This window comes from Macaca mulatta, chromosome 18 (assembly GCF_049350105.2).
Source record: "Macaca mulatta isolate MMU2019108-1 chromosome 18, T2T-MMU8v2.0, whole genome shotgun sequence".
Lineage (NCBI taxonomy): Eukaryota > Metazoa > Chordata > Mammalia > Primates > Cercopithecidae > Macaca > Macaca mulatta.
The window spans coordinates 11,897,633-11,919,048 of record NC_133423.1 but is presented as its reverse complement, the minus strand read 5'-3'; the positions used below and the strand labels follow the sequence as shown (position 1 = coordinate 11,919,048).

Genomic DNA, 21,416 nt, shown 5'->3' with positions numbered 1-21,416 from the left:
TTTTTCTCAGAAATAAATCTTAAACAGTTTGCTACCCAATGTGATATGCTTTTTTCATAATCCAAACCATACTGAGATTGCACAAAAAATGACAAAGTCCCTAGTTATAGAATTCCTGAACAGTGAAATTATGGCTTCAGAGGTAGGAATAGCCCAATATCTTTCATTTCAAGAAAAACACAATTTTCTAACTTTTACCTCTACAGGCAAAAAATTTACTTCTAAAATTCTTTTGAGTCTTACACCTCAGTGTTTAAATTTTATCCCTAAATTAGTAATTTTTCTTTCTTTTCGTCCACACAGATTCTATATCCTTACTGGGTTATCATCTTTTAAAAAAATTGACAGTTTTATTAAAATATAAGTGATATATAAAACTGTACATATTTAATGTATACAATTTTATAATCTTGAACATATAGATATTCCCATAAAAATCATTACCATGATCAAGGTAATAAACACATCTATCACCTTATGTAAACACTTTTTATGGTGAGAACATGTGACATAAGATCTATATTTATTTATTTATGTTTTAATTGACACATCATAACCATACACATTTATGGGGTACTGAGTGATATTTTGATACATGGATACAATGTGTAATGAGCAATTCAGCATAATGAGAACATCCGTCATCTCAACCATTTGTCATTTCTTGGTGTTGGGAATATTCAAAATTCTCTCTTCTAGCTGTTTGAAGATATACAGGAAGTTATTAGCTATAGTCATCCTACAGTGTTGCAGAACACTAGCACTCATTCTTTCTATCTAGTTGTAATTCTGTATCTATTAACCATTCTTTTCCTCTTCTCTTTCTCTGCTCCCCTTCCCATCCTGTCGTAAACAGTATTCTATTCTCTACTTCTATGAGATCTTTTTATTTTTTTCTCTCCCACATATGAGAGAGAACACAGAGTATTTGTCTTTCTGTGCCTGGCTTATTTTACTTGACATAATGTTCTGCAGGATTATATCCTGGAAACAAACTTTTAAAGTGCATAATATAGTATTGTTAGCCATAGGCATGGTGTTGTACAGGTTTCTAAAACTTATTCATCTTGCCTAACTTAAATTTTATACCCATTAAGCAACAATTTTCTATCTTCCTGTCTCCATCTAGCCCCTAGCAACTGCCATTCTCTTCTCTATTTCTATGAGTTTGACTATTATAGACACTTTATGTACGTGGAATCATGCAGTATTTCACCTTCTATGACTGGTTTATTTCACTTAGCATAATGTACTCCAGATTCATCTGAGTTGTCACATATGGCAGGACTTTCTTCTTTTCAAAGCTGAATACAGTGATACACCATTATATGTATATATCACATTTCTTTCCGTTCATCTGTCAATGGACATTAGGTTGTTGGGTTTTGGCCATTGTGAATAATGTTGCAGTGAACATGGGAGTTCAGATGTCTCTTTGAGATCTTCATCTTAATGCTTTTAGTTATATACCCAGCAATGGGATTGCTGAATCGTATAGTAGCTCTATTTTTAATTTTTTGAGAAACCTCTATTCTGTTTTCCCTAGTCATTTCACCATTTTAAATTTCCACCAACACTGTTAGAAGGGTTCCAGTATCTCTATATGCTCACAAATGCTTGTTATCTTTTCTGCTTTTGATAATAGCCTAACAAATGTGAGAAAATATCTCATTGTGATTTTTATTTTCCTTTCCCTGATAATTAGTGATGTTGAGCACCTTTTCATATACTTGATGGCCATTTATATGTCTTCTTTGGAGAAACATCTATTTAAGTACTTTGTCTGTTATTAAACTGGTGTGTGTGTGTGCGTGTGTGTGTGCGTACGTATGTTGCTATTAAGCTGTAGAATTCCCTCATATAATTTGAACATTAACCCCTTGTCTGACTGCCTGAACTAGAGTTCCAGATACAATGGAGTGTTTTCTCATTGTATGCATCCTGATGAGATTAGACCTGAATATAAAATCTAGAGCATGAGCAAACAGGCTGAGTGCTAGGCATCCATTTTACTGTCTGATAGTTTTGTAGTCAGCATGGTGACAGAAATTTCCTAATTTGACAGCTTCATACAGCTGTTTTTCCCAAAGGAGTAGTTTTCAATTCTTTCATCAGCATTATGGATAGCAACCTCCTCTGTTAGCAACTCTGGCAGCAATGATAGAACATTACCCAAATGCTTTGTAGGTAATAATGTTCTGGAGATATTTCTGGAAGCATAGCCTAAGCCGAGTGCTTTGGCCCTTCCTATTTTTCAAGCTATTTAATATGTAGTAAGACATCCCTTTTTCAACCTAGCTAAAGCAGATTCTGTTCTCTGCAATGGAACTCTAACGTGTAAATTATTTATGAAGTAAAAGTATAGCAGCATGCATAGGATGATAAACTCCAAATAACTCAGAATAGTGGTTTTGACTGGCAATGTGTGGCAGAGAAAAGCATAGAAGGAGGGAAATGGAATAAGAATGGGGAATGCGACTGGGAAGGGAGCCGAAGCCCGGTCACCTTTCAAGGACCCAGAAGCAGGGTTTTGGCCTAGGTAACGGGGCAGAGATGTGGTTCGAGATTCTCCCCGGACTCGCCGCCATGGGCGTGTGCTTGTTTATTCCAGGAGCGGCTACTGCGTACATCCAGAGGTTCACTAATGGGGGCAAGGAGAAAAGGGTTGCTCATTTTGGGTATCACTGGAATCTGATGGAAAGAGATAAGCGCATCTCTGGAGTTGATCATTACTATGTGTCAAAGGGTTTGGAGAACATTGATTAAGGAAGCATTTTCCTGACTGATGAAGAAACAACTCAGTTATGGCCATCTACCCCTGCTAGAAGGTTATACAGTGTATTATATAACATGCAATGTGTTATGTAGTGCTTAATAAAAATAAAATAAAAAAATAAGAATGGGGAATGCAGATAATTTCATGGCATTATTTTTCAATTTTTATTTCTTAAATGATTAGTGAGTGCCTGCATATTTACTATGTCAATTCTTACACTTTTTGTGTATGAGAAATGTTTTCTTTAAAATAATCTCACCAGATATTCTTTGGAATTTTGTGGATGTGTTTTCTCAGCTGATCATCATTCTTCTGATGATCTCTTATGAAAACTTAGATATCTCCAGTCTCGAGGATAAAGATATGAGTGATACAAACCAGTTAACAAGCTTATTGCAGATGGTCTCAACCACTTCCACTCCACATGCACACCTCACATACCACACACATTACCACACATGCAAAGTTAAGAAACACAGCATTCTCCCTCCTTTCCTCTCTCTCTCCTCTCTCTCTCTCTTTTTGAGACAGTTTTACTCTGTCATCCAGGCTGGAGTGCAGTGGTATGATCATGGTTCACTGCAGCCTCAACCTCCTAGGCTCATGCGATCCTCCCACTTCTACCTCCAGAATAGCTAGGACCAGAGGGTACACCACTGCATTTGGCTAATTATTATTGTATTTAAAAAATGTAGAGATTGGGTCTTCCCTTGTTGCCGAGGCTGGTTTTGAACTCCTGGGCTCATGCAATTCTCCCATCTAGTCCCCTCAAAATGTTGGAATCACAGACATGAGCCACCATACCCAGCCAGTATTATCTTTTTATGTGGTTTATATTAATATATACACACTAAAATTGTAAAAACATGGAATGATTTTTTTCAATAACAAACATGATTCAAATATTCTGTTTTCTTTTTTAAGCACTCTGTATGGATTGTGTACAGACAGGTTAAAACTCAATTCCTCTTGCTGTTCTTCAAAGCCTTTTGATTGTAATCAATCTGTCAATACTGCTGTATAGCAGTTTCCTCCTTTGGAAAACAGAAAAAAACATATTAATTTTCTTAAAGTTTTTTGTAAGAGTTATTTTTCAACTGGGTGTAAAATATTTCACAAAATATTTGAGGAGGTTTACAACCAAAATTATGACAAAAACAATAGCAAGACTTTTGGCAAAATGAAAGGAACACAAATAATTCCCTCTCTTTGTCTTTTAAAATCCCATTTAAACATCCAGTAGTTAAAACAAAGACAGAAAATTCTGCATGTTCACTGGAAATCAGTCAGAGGTTTGTGTATTCCACATTTTAGAGAACTAGAGGAATTGCTGCTAAATTTAGTACGAATGTAACTGAACTGAGCAAACCTACGTAGAAGTGGTATGAGTCTCTGAGACAAGGATATGCAGACAGCAGTGGTAGCTGAACATTCCAGACAGTACAAAATTTGAGGGGAGGGCTGGGCATGGTGGCTCACAGCTGTAATCCTAGAAATTTGGGAGGCTGAGGTGGGCAGATTGCTTGAGACCAGGAGTTTGATGTTGCAGTGAGTTGTGATTCCACTGCTGTACTCCAGCCTGGGTGACAGAGTGAGCCAATGTCTCTATTGAAAACAAAAGAAAAGGAAAGAAAAGAAATTGAGGGGAGAGGTTTGGAAGCAAAGATGGGCTGGGGAGACTGTTATGGACTGAACGTGTCTCCTCAAATTCATGTGCTAAAATCCTAACTCCCAATGTGATGGTGTTAAGAGGTGGAGCCATTGGTACCTGATTAGATAATGACAGTGGAGCTTTCATGAATAGGATCAGTACTCTCACAAGAGAAGCTTAGGAGAGGTTTCTAGCTCCTTCCACCATGTGAGCATGCAGGGAGAAGGTGGAAGTCAAGGAAGAGGAAATGAGCCATTTCCAGATACTGACTGCTAACATTTGGACTTCCCAGGCTCTAGAACTATGAGAAATAAACTTCTGTTGTTTATAAGTCACCCAGTCTATGGTATTCTGTTATAGCAACCTGCATGGAATAAGATGGAGACCATCAGATAAAACACTTCTAAAGTTTTTCTCTATTCTTTCACTTGGATTTATTGAAAAATGCAAGTAACTTGCATAGTTGGCATTTAGAAAACTATGCAGAGCCTAGAAGCAGAGAAAGTCTTAAACCTGATCTCCTTCAAAGAGAGAAATAGGCTTATGGGAGGATGTGCTCCCCAGAAAACCTGTCCAAGTCTTTGTTGTAGCCACTAAGCTCCTGGCTGTGGTTTGCATGAGGATCTAATTTATCATTATTTAGCTCAGCCTGTTGGACCTCTGGACTTGGAGACAGGCCCTGCTGTGACTGATGTGGGCAGGCTCAAGCACTGGAAAGTTGTAAAGGAACAGAAAACAAGCATGGAATCTATGAAAAATTCCATACTTCAAAAGAAGGTAATCTCCATTTCTCTACACATGAAAGAGATTCTTATAATTTTATTATAAGAAATAGAATAGGGATATTTTATATTTATAAAAGCTACAATGTAAAGTACAAATATAAAAATTACAAATATTTCTATTTTGCTTGATATGGAATGAAATATGTAAAGCAAAATCTGCCACAAAATTGTTAGAAAAGTAACTGAAATGGCAGCTGTCATGTATCTGTGTAATTAATCCATAATATATTTAAGACAAAAATAATATTTTAAAAATATTGATTACAAAATTGTATTAATGATCAAATTAAAAATTTGAACTCAATATTGGAGAATTCAATTTTCTTACCAATAGCCATAGAAAAACTATAAGAATCAATCATGTAGAAGACCAGTAAAATAATTTTATAAATTACAAATAATAGAAATAGCATACAGAGTTGCTATATGTAGCGTATAAAAATACACATGCTTGAAACATTTCATATACTGTTTTAAATAATTATGAAAGTGTAGATAAAAGAGCTATTCAATCAACACTATTAAGAAAATGTGATAATTCTAAATATTAAAATACATGAGATTTAGCCAAAGATTTAAATAGATATAAATACAAATTTTAAATAATCTAGTTATCAAAATTTTTTTAAAAAATCAAGCAAAGTTTATATATGGTTCATGGAAGATTTTCTGTAAGTATTATTTTGAATCACTAAGTTATTTCAGGCAAATAAATAAGTGCAAAAAGAAATAAAAAATGAAGATGAGTAAAATTACTTAGGATTTTAAAATAGTTAGATGAGTAAAATTACTTAGGATTTTAAAATAGTTAAATTTATATCAATAAATTAGTCCATAGTAAATTAATCTAATAGTATCTATAGCTTCTAAAAGAAATATAACAAAACCCTTAAACAATAAATAGATGGTTCTCTGAACTATTCTATCAATACAAAAGAAAACACTCACAAATTGAAGTAAGAAAGGCAATATAACAGATAAGGAAGAGATTCAATAACTCTGTAAGAGAAAGTTATATTTTGTTTATTCTACTAAATATGCATACTTCAATACTGTTTTAAAATGCAAATTGCCAACATTAGTTCAATAAGAAAATATCCTCTGTAGACTGATGACCAGCTCTGCCACATGTAGTAGGCAATGCTAGTTGTAAACTTCTAAAAGGCAAGAGAAGGCATGCCCAATGTAATCTTTATGTTTAAATGGCTCTGCCTGGAGTTTTCCAGTATGGTACCAAATGTGTACAGCTATACTTGGTACACAAACAATGATCAAGACAGAAATGGAAAAGATATTGAAGTGTTACTTCTGAGGAAAACTCAGAAGCCAAGTAAGTCAATTCAATAAGAAAAGGGAATGCAGATGTCCCCAGTATTTTCTAGGCCAATTTATGTGCCACTACAGGCATGTCCTGTTAATGCAGTGTTGCATAGCATATTCATGGTTTGGAATGTTGTATCTGGGGTGTGTGTGCGTGTGTGTGTGCACATGTTTGTGTGCACGTGGGTAACCCATCCAAAAGCATCCTGAGTGCTGGTGAGAACTGGGTGGTGGTCAAGCCTCTGCTCCAGTGTTACCTCCTTAAAGTGTCAATTCCATCATTTTTCTATTGGAAAATGTGCCCTGCATCTATCAGAAAAGGCTTAACTATTACTAGAAAGCCTGCCTATAGCCCGAATTGAAATATATTGTTATATTATAATTGCATTATATTCTGAATTTTTTTTCTCCTTATCCCTGACATTTTAAAGAATATACTGTGCTTGCTTACATAATAAGGACATGATATTAGCTTGCATGAAGAAAAATGGCCTTTTTGTCTTTAGCAAGATTGTAGTTTCCAGTGAAAGCTATGATTTTATGTATGACTGTTGACATTCTTGCCTCTCCAAGGAATCCTTAGAAGATAAAATGTCTCTTTCCTCTTGGTAATATTATTTCAAAAATAGACTTAATCTAAAACAGCTGTTGAAATTGATCCCAAACTGCAGAGTAGGAAAAGGAGGAATAATTTTATTGGGTAAAACTATACATAACAAACTGGTCAACCAGATGGAATTTTCTCTTAAAAAACAACTAATGCTATTTTAAAAAAATACATACTGGTGTGAAGAAAATTATATAAAATGAGTATAACTTTTTATTGCTTTATATTAATTGTTGCTAGATATTATTTCCTTTTTTCTATTTTATTTTGCTCTACTTATTTCCTCACAAATTAAACATTAAATAATATTTAAGATTTTAAAGAAAAAATAATAAGAAAAATTATAGCTCTAGTTGGCACTTTACTTTTGCTACATAGCTTCTAATATGCTTTCCTCTTTCAGAAGAATTTGTTATGTTGTAAATTTAATGTTCTGAAGGGGAAGGGTTATACCTCACCTCACTTCTGTCCCCAAAGTCAGTGCATGAGCAAATCACATGTGCCTAGCCAATTGGAAGCTCCAACTGGAAATTTTAGCCCTTGAACAAATATTAGAAAGACAAGAGATGGTTAGAATTCATTTACAAAAACAGCAGTGGTAGCTGTGTCCTGCAGACTTTGAAAAGATGGCCTTTTCACCTCTTCTCAGCTTTATGGTGGTGTCTTGATTTGTGCCTATATTACAAGCCAGTCTTCTATTTCTCTTAGAGTCCAGAAGTATTAACATGTTAAAAATACATTTTCATTTTATTTAAGGTATACAAAATTGATTTTGATACTTGAAGCTGAAGACATATATGTATATATTTGTATTATACATGTAGATGTATAATGTATGTATTATATATGTAGCTATATATGTATGTATGTATTAAATATGTATATATGTAATATATATAAATAATTTGGTTTGGTTTCTATAAACACAATATTTTAACAAATCAAATATGATCTTAAAATTGTACAAGTTAAACATGTTTGTGCTGCAGTAAGAATCAGTATTATTTAAGATATTTCTATGAGAGAAAAGAATGACAATAGATTGTTTAACACAATCTATACAGGGATAGCATGCTGGAAAACTCTAGCACACCATTATCAGTAGGACTCACAAAGAGATAAGACCTCTTTAGCTGTTATAATCTATAATGTAAGCATCACTGTAAATTGGTGGTTATGACCCCCAAAATCCAATGGTGCTGGAGCTTAGGATACTAAGTGGAGAGGAGATTGTGATAACCTCTGATAAAAGAAAAAAGTCATGATATCTATAGCTTTAAAACGAAGTCATTCTCTTTATTTTTTGAGAAATAGCTCCTGGCTTCTTGCTGGGACCCGGGAAGATTAAATGCTTGTTTCATACATAAATGAGGCAGAGGGGTTATTTGAAAGCCTTTTAAGACTTGATGGTTCCTTATATGCCAAATCCTTCCCCATCCCTATGGTAAGAAATGAGCAAAACAAACTTAACAAATAAAAAATACAACAACTTAAAACAAGCAAATCTATAAAGAGAGAGAGAAAAAAAAAAAACTAAAAAAACCCCAAATGGATGAAATGATCTTTCAAATAAGAAATAACAACAGAATGCCACCCCTACCTAAAAAAACAAAAACAAAACAAAACAAAACAAACCAGCAGGCTTGAAAAGAGCTTCTGAAAATTAAATCTATGAAAGCACTATTAAAAGTTCAAGAGAAAGGCTGAAAACGATATTTAGGGAAACTCATGGAGTATAACAAAGAAAGAAAAAGTTATGTAAAATATTGGGGAAAAATAAAGGAATTTTATTACTAGTCCAGTATGTTTAATATCTTAAAAATAAGACTTGTGGAGCCAGCTAATTGAGATAAGAGAAAGGAGAAAATGTTTAACACAGTAATCAATAAAATTTCATATGAACTTAAAGACATGAGTTTCCATATTTAAATGACTCATTGGGTACTCAGCTCAAATAATAGACATGAATATGTAGCAAGACACCATGATATTTTAGTTTACCAGCATTAACAGCTTCTAGTGGTCAAGGGAAGAAGTAAAGGTGAAGGGAACAGGTGACAGACAAATACAAAAAAAATGAGATTAAGAATGACATCAGACTTCTCAACAGACATATGGAGGGCCAGAAGACAATGTAACAATGTCTTACAATTTTGGAAGATGATGCTAAGTATAGAATTCTATACACATTCAAATTGTCAATCGGGTTTTGTACAAACTAAAAATGTTTTAAATCTGTAAAGTATTCATTTATTTTTATAAGTAATTTCTATGGAATGTAGATTTTTGCCAAAATGAGGGAGTAAACCAAAAGAGAAAAGAGGATATACAATACTCAAGATTTAGGGAAGTCTCGAGTGGCAGCTGGATTGTAGACCTACAGAGCAACCATGCTATTATGGACCAAACAGCTGCCCACACTTCTGAGAGTTCTGTAGGAACATTCCCCCCAGCCCTCACTCCTCTTGGGAGGTTACATTTGATGAAGAAAACTGCTTTGTTTGGAGTTTCAGGGGCAGCCTGCATCAAAAGACTGATCACTGCAGGGGTATAAAGGCACAGTTATCTCACCCCAACTTGAAAGGGGCCATCTCAATTCCAGAATACTGAAGTAGTCTCCCTCTGCCAAATTGTCCTTCCTTCTCCATTTCACAGTTGTGATCTCAAGTGCATTTCCTAATAAACCTCCTGCACACTAAGCTCCATCTCAATTTGTGTCTTCTCAGAGCCATTTAGAACAGTTTGGTTTTAAACTATTTACATGAAATACCGTCTTAAAGTAAAGTTAACAAAAATAAGTAAAGTAGCCTGACACAAATTAAGGTAAAAATAAAATATGTAAGTAATATTAGTGTACAAAATTCACACCCCAAAGACCTGTAATATAGAGGAGTTTAAATTAGAATGCAAGCTTTAAATTAGAATACAACCAATGTGAAAGAGATGAACACAGTTAATTACATGACTTGCTAGGTGTAAGATAAAAATAAACTTGCTCCTAAAGAGAAAGACACTGTATTACTTTATTTTAAGAATAAAGAGAAATTTTTCTCATGAGTTATTAAACACTTTTGTTGTACCAGGTATCATTGATACATTCATTTATCCAGTCCTTCCAAAGACTTGTAATTGTACAACAGGAATCTTCAAGGACTACACAGTAAGGTGTAAGAACCAGCAAAGGAAAGATATAACCATCGCCCAGTGTCACATTGTCACTATAAAAGCAAATGTGTGGTGCTATGGGAACCCAAGGACCAATGCTAAAGCTGATTTTGGTGTCATAACAGGGTATCCAGTGAAAGTGATGTCTAAATTTAGGTCTGAAATACGAATAGGAGTTAGATGAATAATGAGAAGAAAGAAGCAGAAAACCACTAAAGTCCTTTCAGCGAGAAAAATAACAGCTTGCCTGGGTGAACTGAAAACTTTTCAGGATAGCTGGATGGCAGGGTTTGCCTAACCTAAATTTATCTTCATCCTGGAGTAAGAGCCTCTTAATTTTGTTAAGATACAATATGCAAGCAAAAAAAAAATTCAGCCTCTTTGTAGCAAAGTAAAGGCATATTACTTATTTATGACCAATGAATACAAGTAGAGATACTGTATTTCCCATGGAATCCTCTAAATGGAGGGAGTTCACCCTTCTGTGGCTTTCCTTGTTCTGCGCCGTGGAACACAGCTGAGTTTGAGCACGAAGCCCGTCAATTTTCAGTCTTAATTTGTCTTTTTATACAAACATCTCCGGCTACAATTTCCCTCTCAAACAAATTTCATGGCCTCCCACAAGTTATGATATGTATTATTTTTATTTTCTCTAATTACACATTTTTAAACATTCGTCTACAACTTGCTTAGTTGTGAAAATAGTCTTTATGTAGTACTTCTTTGAAATTTGTTGGAAGTTTTTCAATTTTTATAAATATTCTATATAAGTTCCTAGAGAATTCATTTTTTAAAACGTTTCTGTGTGAAGCAGTTTCTGTTAACTAATATACTCTGTTTACCTGGGTAATCAGTCAATACTTGAGATATGTTGAAATATCCCACTGAGTGTGAATTTGTCAAATTCTCAATTTTAAAATAATTTTTTATTTAAATATTTGAATCTGTATCATTTGCTCTCTACACTTTTTAGAACTTTTGTACTTTCCTGGAGAGGTGAATATTTTATCATTTTCTCGCAAATTTCCTTAACACTAGCATAGCTTTGTGCTTTAAGATCTATTTTTGGATATTATATAACTACACTAGATTCCTTTAAATAATACTTTGTGTTACAGATTTTTATAAATGTTTTAAAAATTTAACCCTTATAGCTGGGTTTAGTTTATATTATGGTTATTTAACTGTATTTAATTTGAGGAGTTCAGTTCATTTACGTTTATGATAATTATTTATATTTTTGACTTATTTTTAAAATCATTACTTTGTGCTTTCATTTGTTCTGATTTTCCACTGCTTTTTAAAAATCTTCTTTTTTGATTGACTGAACTTGTATCTTTATCTGTTTCCCTTCTTCATTTTAAAAATCTCTTGCTAGTTTCTAAGTAATTCTATTCTGTTTAAACTTATTTTGGATGGTGTCCCTTGACATTTTACCATCCATGTTTACATAAATGTTGTTTACAATTACAGTAGTCTCTCCTTATTCAACGTTTCGCTTTCCACAGTTTTGTTTACCCACAGTCAACCATGGTTTGAAAATAATGAATGGAAAACTCCAGAAATAAGCAATGCATAAATTTTAAACTATGTGCCATCATGAGTAGCGTGATGAAATCTTGTGGTGTTGCTCAGCAAAGACTTATAAAGAAGGCTAACATATCTCTTATAACCTTTTTGTCCTCCAAATATTTATGGAGAACATATTTGCCTTAAATGTATTGTGGTTTGGGATGAAATAATTTATTATAACTAAATTTTGAAATATTCCTTGACACTTTCTAGCCTAAAATCTTTTTTGTTTCCATCCATTTTCTCCACACTGAACACATTCCCACTCACTAGTCACTTATGGCCATGTGGACTATCAGATTGACTGTCAAGGTATTCCAGAGCTTGTGTTCAGGTAACCCTGATTTTACTTAATGATGGCCCTACAGCTCAAGAGTAGCGATGGTGGTAATTTAGATATGCCTAAGAAAAGCCAGAAAGTAAAAAGGTGAAAGGTCTGTATTTTATAAGGAGATAAAAAAGCATCATGTGTGGAGGTTACGAAGACTACAGTAAGAAACAACCTCCCTGTGATATTATGAAGAAGGAAAGCAAAAGTCATGCTACTTTTGCTGTTGCACCTCAAACTGTAAACATTACTGCCACAGCGCATGATAAATATTTAGTTAAAATTGAAAAGGCATTACATTTGTGGGTGGAAAACAGGAACAGAAACGAATTCTGATCGATGGCAATTGGGTTTGGTACTACCTGTGGTTTTAGGCATCCACTGCGGGGGCTAGGAATGCATCCAATGCATCCCCTGCAAATAAGGGGGGGCTACCGTAATCAATATTTTATCTCAGCCTCACAAACCACACAAAGGCCTTAGGGGAAAAAAACTGCTAATATCTTCTTTTTTTTTTTTTTTTTTTTTTTTGAGACGGAGTCTTGCTCTGTGCCCCAGGCTGGAGTGCAGTGGCACCATCTCGGCTCAGTGCAAGCTCCGCCTCCCGGGTTCACGCCATTCTCCTGCCTCAGCCTCCCGAGTAGCTGGAACTACAGGCGCCGCCACCACGCCCGGCTAATTTTCTTGTATTTTTAGTAGAGACGGGGTTTCACCGTGTTAGCCAGGATGGTCTCGATCTCCTGACCTCGTGATCCGCCCGTCTCGGCCTCCCAAAGCGCTGGGATTACAGGCTTGATGCTAATATCTTCTTGATTTATAAAGCATTGTTTCTGATATTTTAGACATGATTTTATAATTTTATGTGGGTTATATTATTCAAATTTACTTACCATTTTATATAGATAAGTTTGGTTTACATTTATTTACTGGACTCCTATAGTCTTTAAAGACCTTTTTTCATGCTTACTACATTGTAAACATGGAGAATGCCTGTTTTTTTAAATGAATCATCTCCCTGTTTCTCATACAACTGTATTGACAGTTGCCATGGCACAACCTCCTTGGAGATTACTTATGTAAGTCACAGGAAAGGGCGCCTGCAATATTTAGGTGGATTTGTAAAAAAGCTAGATGGAGTCATCATATGCATGCATGGTTGCCCCTTTCTCTCTTGTGTCCTTTTCATTCCTCCCTAGAGGAAAGGATAAAAGAATCAAAGCACAATAGCTATATTTAGAATATTGGCAGAAAGATTCTTCGTATTCTAACAATGTAAAAAAAAAATGTTTCCTTGATAATAGCATGACAACCTAATCTGAAGAATTAAAGATTTTCTGTTCTGAGAATACTACAATATGCCGACACAGAGGATTTTGAGGTTGATTGCCTCTTTCTACACTCAATAATGATAAAAATATAAACACTAGCAATACTCCTCAATACAGCAATGGAATCTAGCATTTGTTTTCCCTTGTGTTAACCTCTAGGTATTTCTTCCATGTGAGTATAATAATAGAGTAACTGTGGCTTATAAAGTAGCCTTTTCCGCCATTATCATATAATTACCCTTTGTTGAATGCCATGTGCCTAAAAATGCATTAGAACCTTGAACATCATTGCTTTCTATTCTCATAGCTTCATAAGAACTCCATTACGCTTACTTTTTTAAATCAAGAAATTGAGAGAATTTGCTTAAGATTAGACAGATAATGATGATGAGAGCTGGGCTTAGATTCAAAATCTTACATTCAAAAGCTAAGGATCTTAAGTACTCTTTGTTTGAAATTTGATCCACTACACTCTTGCCTCCAACAAGGCAACATTTCTTGCTATAATTTCCTTTCTGTTATTTCCCTTCTGTATACTTTTTTCCAGTGAATTTTATTCCAGGTGCTCCGTATAACACTACTATGATTACTAATAATAACATCATGTTGACTCCATAGAATAGCATTGCATGGCAACTCACTGTTCTTTGAATTATTATTCAAAATAATAATAAATAAATTATTCCAATTTATCTGTGCAACAATCCTATGAGGAAAGTTTGCATGACTTCTAGTTTTACAGATAAGTAGCTAATGCTCACAGAAAGTAATTCAGTTTTTCAAGGTTACCTAGTTAGTATATGGCAGACTCAAATTGTATTCCATGTCCTCCAATTTAAATTCCAAAGTTCTTTATTTCACAATAGTCAATTATTGTAAAGATAAAAACATAAAACAAACAATAACCTTCAAACTACTTAAGGATGTAAGGCACCAGGGTAGCAAATTCTTGGTTATCTGCAGACTTGTAAAGAATGCCAGAGTAACTCTTATAACATTTTTGACCTCCAAATATTTAAGAAGAAAATGTTAGCATTAATTTATTATTGTTGCATTAGCTAATTTACTATAATTAAATTTTAGAATATCCCTCAACACTTTCTAGCCTAGAATTTATTTGGCAAGTGACATAATAAGATATGTTTATTGCGGCACTATTCACAATAGCAAAGACTTGGAACCAACCCAAATGTCCATCAATGATAGACTGGATTAAGAAAATGTGGCACATATACACCATGGAATACTATGCAGCCATAAAAAGGATGAGTTCATGTCCTTTGTAGGGGCATGGATGCAGCTGGAAACCATCATTCTCAGCAAACTATGGCAAGAATAGAAAACCAAACACCGCATGTTCTCACTCGTAGGTGGGAATTGAACAATGAGATCACTTGGACACAGGAAGGGGAACATCACACACAGGGGCCTGTTGTGGAGTGGGGGAGGGGGGAGGGATAGCATTAGGAGATATACCTAATGTAAATGATGAGTTAATGGGTGCAGCACACCAACATGGCACATGTATACATATGTAACAAACCTGCACGTTGTGCACGTGTACCCTAGAACATAAAGTATAATTTAAAAAAAAAGAGAAAAAAAGAAAAAAAAAAGAAAAAAATGGGAGTCCAAAGCAGCCAGATCACTTGAACCCAGGAGTTCGAGACCAACCTGGGCAACATAATGAGACCCTGTCTCTAGCCAAATAATAATGATAAAAAAAAATAGCCGGGCATGGTGGCACGGATCTGTAGTCCCAGCTACCCTGGAGGCTGAGGTAGGAGGATCACCTGAGTCCAGGAGTTCCAGGCTGCTGTGAGCAGTAATCATGTCACTGCACTCCAGCCTGGGTAACAGAGTGAAACCCTGTCACAAATAAATAAATAATAAATAAACAAACAAATAAATAAGCTGGGGATGGTGGTGCATGTCTGTCATCCCAGCTATTCTGGAGGTTGAAGTGGGGGGATTGCTTGAGCCCAGGAATTTGTAGCTGCAGAAAGCTACAATAGTGCCAACACACTCCAACCTGGGTGTCAGAGTGAGATTCTGTCAAGAAAGAAAGAGAGAAAGACAGGGAAGGAAAGAAGGAAGGAAGGAAGAATGGAAGGAAGGAAGGAAGGAAGGAAGGAAGGAAGGAAGGAAGGAAGGAAGGAAGGCAGGCAGGCAGGCAAGCAGGCAGCAAAGGAAGGGAGGGAGGGAGGAAGGAGAGAGAGAGAGAGAAAGAAGAAAGAGAGAAAGAAAGAAAGAGAAAGGAATGAAGGAAAGAAAGAACGAAAGAAAGAAAGAAAGAGAAAGAAATAAAGAAGGGAGGGAGGGAGGGAGGAAGGAAAGAAAAAAAGAAAGAAAGGGAAAGAAAGAGAAAATAAGTGGAAGCCAAAGGCACTATAGTAATTTTTAAATTTACATAATCTATCTCCTTTTAGCCCCTTTTGGAATCATTCTATAAATTTGCTAATACCATTATATACATCAGTAACATTTAGCAAGAGCAAAAATTGACATTGGAAAAAGTGAAAAACATTTGCATCATGGTGATTTGCAATCAGGGTTATTAACATGGCTTCAAAGATATTATTGTTACTTAAAGTTCTATCGACTATATTTAATATAACATATATGATTCTTATACTTATTCTGATGTAACTCATACTTTTTCTTTCTCTTTTTTATTTTTAATTTTTTTAGTTTTCTAAACCCAGCTGTACATGTGTGACTCTCATGATTGCTAGTGAGATGTTCAAATGTAACCACTATCTGGAATGTTATGTCTTTTAAGGACATAGCAGTTTTGGCTTGTTAGCAAAGACTGAAAATCCAATTGAACAAAATTTTCTTCAAAAATTTTAAAACATATTAATTCATAAGAAATAAGAATTAAACATAGATACATTTAAGTAGCAATTTAAGAAGCCAATTATCTTGATTCCTATTTTTGCAATGTCTAAGTTTATTCTTAAATATGATAATACATGTATCTATCTTTCTCTTTTCTTAGAATCATGCAATAAAATAGTGATGGGTGATTAAATAACTCCTAGGACAAAGAAGCAAGATTACAAATAAAGCTACTTCTGCTTCTGTGGTCATTAACAAAGAGCTGTATAAAAACAGTAAAACAAGGACTACATTACTGAAATTTAAGAAAAGTAACACATCCTGCATCTGATCCAGTGATACGTCCATATATGATTCCCTAAAAAAAGGTCTTACAGTTTTTAGTTAATCTTTGCAAAAATTCCTGAGAAATGTGCAGGTTTAAGAAGTGGAAATTCTTACCCACATCAAGTGTGGGATGAGGACAATGGGTTGGCAATGGATTGACAGTGTTTAAGTATTCTTTATATCTGGTCCACCAAAATCCATAGACAATCATTCATTTAGTCCTAAATAAGGCACTGTTTTTCAAATCTGAAGTAACTGGCAGCAGATCACACAAGCACAGGAATTTCCAAGTACTGTTCTGAGTCAGAATCTGGTGTCCCCTTTCTTTATCTTTTCATTTTGGATACTTTGTTTTGCCAGCTGAGAAATACCTTTCCAAAGAAATCAAAAGGTATGAGTCTGGCTGGTGTGCCACGGGCCTCAGTTGAAACTGACATGTTAGATAGTCAGGAGGTAATAGTTCAGAGAAAGCAAAATTTTCACTTTGGGAATTAAAACAAAAAAAAGATACTGTTTTGAACTTTTATAATTTATTATTTTGTAAGATCTGGTACATATTACTTAATTATTTTACATAGCACCGATTGGAGAGGCAAAGATAAATGCTGTTTTTCCCCATTTCATGGATAAGAATGTTAAAACAGAGATATTAAACTGAAATACACGCTTTGTTAAATGCATATTACAGAACCAGAAATGTAATATGCTCCTTGAAATAATTTTGAAGATGATATTTTCTCTTATTAGCTGGGTAAAATCCATACTAGGCTAAAATTCATCGTTATGTAGAACTTTGCATTCTGTTTCTGCTTTGCTGTTAATTTGCTGAAGTGAGGAAACTCATTTCTTGTAGTGTTATGGACTGAATGTATGTGTCCTCCCAAACCTCATATGTGAAGCTGTAACCCCTGGGAGGTAAGACCACTGGGAGGTAATTAATCTTAAATGAAGTCATGAAGGGGGAGCTCCTATAATGAGGTTAGTGCCATTTTAAGAGGAAAACACCAGAACCTTCTTTCTGAGCCATGTGAGGATACAGCCAGCTGGCAGCCGTCTGCAAGCCAGGAAGAGAGCCCTCACTAAGAAGGAATCCACTGTCACCTTGTTCTCAGACTTCTAGCCTCCAGAACTGTGAAAAATAAATGCTTGTTGTTTAAGCTCACCAGTCAATGTTATTCTGCTGTAGCAGCCCAAGCTGATGAAAATGCTTGCAGATCCATGTAATACTGACCAAAACTGCTTCATACATGATACCAGAACCTCATGCAAATTATCTTTACTATGATTTTTAGAAGCAGTAAAAGGTCGTAGTATCTCTCTGAAAAGCTCATTCATATCATTAGACATACTTTACAAAGAATAGTGTAATAACAGTTGCTTACGGTCATATACAATTTTACACAAAAATTATCAAGATTTATGTTAAATATATTCAAGTTTTTCTTCCACAAAATACATTTTAGTAAAAGGTAAATCATTTGTGACAAAATATTTGCAAGTTTTTTTTAATTGTTATTTATTTATTTATCTTAGGTATATTGAATGAAGAATTAAAATTTGGATTTCAAGTCATTATGACTATACTTATATATAGTTTAGAATAAAATATAAAAATGATAGTAGTTGAAACATTTAATTTTGGAAGTTGACATTTTTCTAAATCTTTTTTTGTGGTTTGTCAGTCATCAATATGTAATTTAAACTATCAGGCTAATTTATTACAACTGGTAATCACATAATGGATAGCATTACAAATCCATTCTCTAATGGAAGTCTATAGCAATTTACAATCAGAGAAGAACTTTAAAGAATAAGGTTATTGATTCCCTGTTGCATAATAGGAATTATTAAACCAATAATAAACCAAGGTCTCCTCTGAAGGCAGCAAAGACAGTTAGATTTTACTATCATAAGGACAGTAGTTACTCCCCTAATGATAGCCTTTTCCAGGATTTAACTACTTATTCTGCCAGAGGATTCTCTTGGTTTCACTGAATTTATATTCTAATTTTCAGATCAGAAGAGCAGCTGGTAAATATCACTTAGAATAAACTTTCTATACTTAAACATGTACAGTCATGACATTACTATTTGTCTTTTACCAGGGGTCTGAAGCTGAGTGCCTTATTGATTTTATATTCTCTTATTTTACATTACTGATTACTTTCCTTTGAAAGATTGCACAATTTATAAATTATTTAGCATGTAACTACTCAATAGCAAATTATAATACTTAGTTACCAAAGTCAAAATCACAAAAGTTCAATGTGGTGAGATTTGATATTTTTGTTTAATGTAAATTACATATGTATGAACAAATTATTTTTCTTGCCTTGAAATATCATATAACCTATACTTTTAGGTTAAAACAATATAATTAGATATATAAATATTATTTCTTATTTTATTTAATTAATATTTATGGGATTAGTATGCACTAAACATATGAGATATAGTGTTATCTCCATCAAGCAGCTTTCAGGCTGATGAGGGAAATATGGATAAGAATTTCTTAAACTATTCTAACAAGTAATAAAGTTATTACTAAGGCATAATTTTAACTGAAAGAAAGGGGAATGAGGTAGTAAGGCATAGGTGAAATGTAAGGTGGAATTGATGGCTGAATTGGTGGCTCACACCTGTAATCCCAGAACTTTGGGAGGCTGAGGTGGGAGGATCACCTGAGGTCGGGAGTTAGAGAACAGCCTGACCTACATTGAGAAACTCTGTCTCTACTAAAAATACAAACTTTGTTAGGCATGGTGGTGCATGCCTGTAATCCTAGCTACTCAGGAGGCTGAGGCAGGAGAATTGCTTGAACCCGGGAGGCAGAGGCTGCGGTGAGCCGAGATCATATAATAGGCAACAAGAGCGAAACTCCATCTCAAAAAAACAAAAAAAAATTGAATTGATGGATAAATGTGTTTTTCATAAGCACAGAAGTGGATGAAAGCTATTATAGAGTGAGAGGAGAATAATCAAAGACAAGGATCATACAAATGTTGATGTATATTAATTCTGGGTAAGAGGATGACATATATGTAGCAAAGTATAAGCCAGAAATGAAGATGAGTCAAGGGTAAGTTTACTGAGAAAAGAATGTGTTATGTTTAGGAAACTAAGTAATTCCTAGAACATAGGAATTGAAAGAATAGGGTGGGAGCTGTCACTGTAATCAACTCTATATGGAATGTCAAAGAGGTTAGACTTTATTTGGTAAGTAATGGGGAGCCATTGAAGATGTTTAAGCAAGAGAACAGCCTGGTATGGCTTACTGTGTTACTACATTACTATGGAGCAGTGTGTAGATGAACTTCTTGTAAGTAATACCAGACTGAGTTGAATATTTATATAGAAAATAATGAAGTTATTTTATTTAATTTATTTATTTTTAAGACCCTACCTTAAAAAATGATAAGTAATTACAAGCATACATATAAAAGGCAAAAATAAAAAAAAAAACCTTTGATAGATACATAAGATATTTTCATGGCAAATTTGAATTTTTAAACAAATACATAAAATTCTCCAAACAAAAAGGAAAATACTGATAACTATTTTTATTAAAAACTCAATAGATTTTCAATAAAAATTTGACAACATCCTGCATTAGTCAGCTTAAGCTGCCACAAAAAATGCCACAGACTGGGTGGCTTAAACAATCAGAATTCATTTTTTAACAGTTCTGGAGGATTGAAATTCTAAGGCCAAGATGCTAGCTGGTTGGGTTCCTGGTGAGGGCTCTCTTCCTGGCTTGCAGTTAGCCACCTGCCTTCATACTGTCTCTTCACGTGGCACAGAGAGAGAAAGATAGAAAGCTCTCTGCCATCTCTCCTTATAAGGATGCTCTTCCCATCAGGAAGACTTCACCTACCTGATCTCATCTAAGCCTTATTACCTCCCAAAGGCCCTGTCTCAAAATAACATCACATTGGGGGTTAGGGGTTCAACATATGAGTTTAAAGGGAACCCAATTAGGTCCATAGCACACTGCATCTTCTGCTTCTGTCCTCTCATTTTCTCCAACCCTATGGTTCCTCCTGGAATGATTGCTAGATAACCTCCCTCCAATCAAAGCATTGGGCTCTGATTTCAACAAGAATCCAGACTAACTAGTTGGCAGTGGAAACCATACTTTCAACATGGGATTGCAAAACTCACTGGCAGGTAGGTAAGAAGACTGTGAGTGGTAGTGAGGAAGGCTGTGAGTTTAAAAAAAAAATGCAAGATCTCTTGCAATAATCTGAAAGTAATTCTTCTGGCTAGAATACACAGACCAATGCTAAAATCAAAAACGGAGGCTGGAAAGATAGAATGGGAACAGATTATGCTGATCCTTATAGGACATGTTGAACTGTTTGACTTTTCTCCTAAAACAAATGAGAAAGCACCGAAGGATTTTAAGCTGTGGAACAATATGATCATATTTGCATTGAATATATTAGGATGAGGAACAGACTATAGAGGAATAGGTTGCAGTAAGGGTGTATTCCAGGTGGGTGTAGAGGCACTTCATTAGTCCAGCTGGAAAAGATGATAGCTTGGACTAGATGTTGGAAGCAGAGACCATAGGAACTTTTCTAAAACCTTAAATAAGAGCATCTCTGCATTTAATGAAAGATTTGACCAGATGACTATAGTGGCTCCTCTGCATACTCCTTTGAGGGACCATGTGAATATTTCACTAAGAGGTAAGAAATCTCTTGTTAAAGAAAT

General features: G+C 34.7%; 1 protein-coding gene and 1 pseudogene across 1 annotated transcript in view; both read left to right on the top strand.

The window, feature by feature from the left end:
• CCDC102B (coiled-coil domain containing 102B) overlaps positions 1-21,416 on the top strand; it is a 374,522-nt gene that overhangs the window by 32,813 nt on the left and 320,293 nt on the right. The gene's annotated exons all lie outside the window — the stretch shown is intronic.
• Positions 2,493-2,766, top strand: LOC710709 (NADH dehydrogenase [ubiquinone] 1 alpha subcomplex subunit 1 pseudogene; annotated as a pseudogene).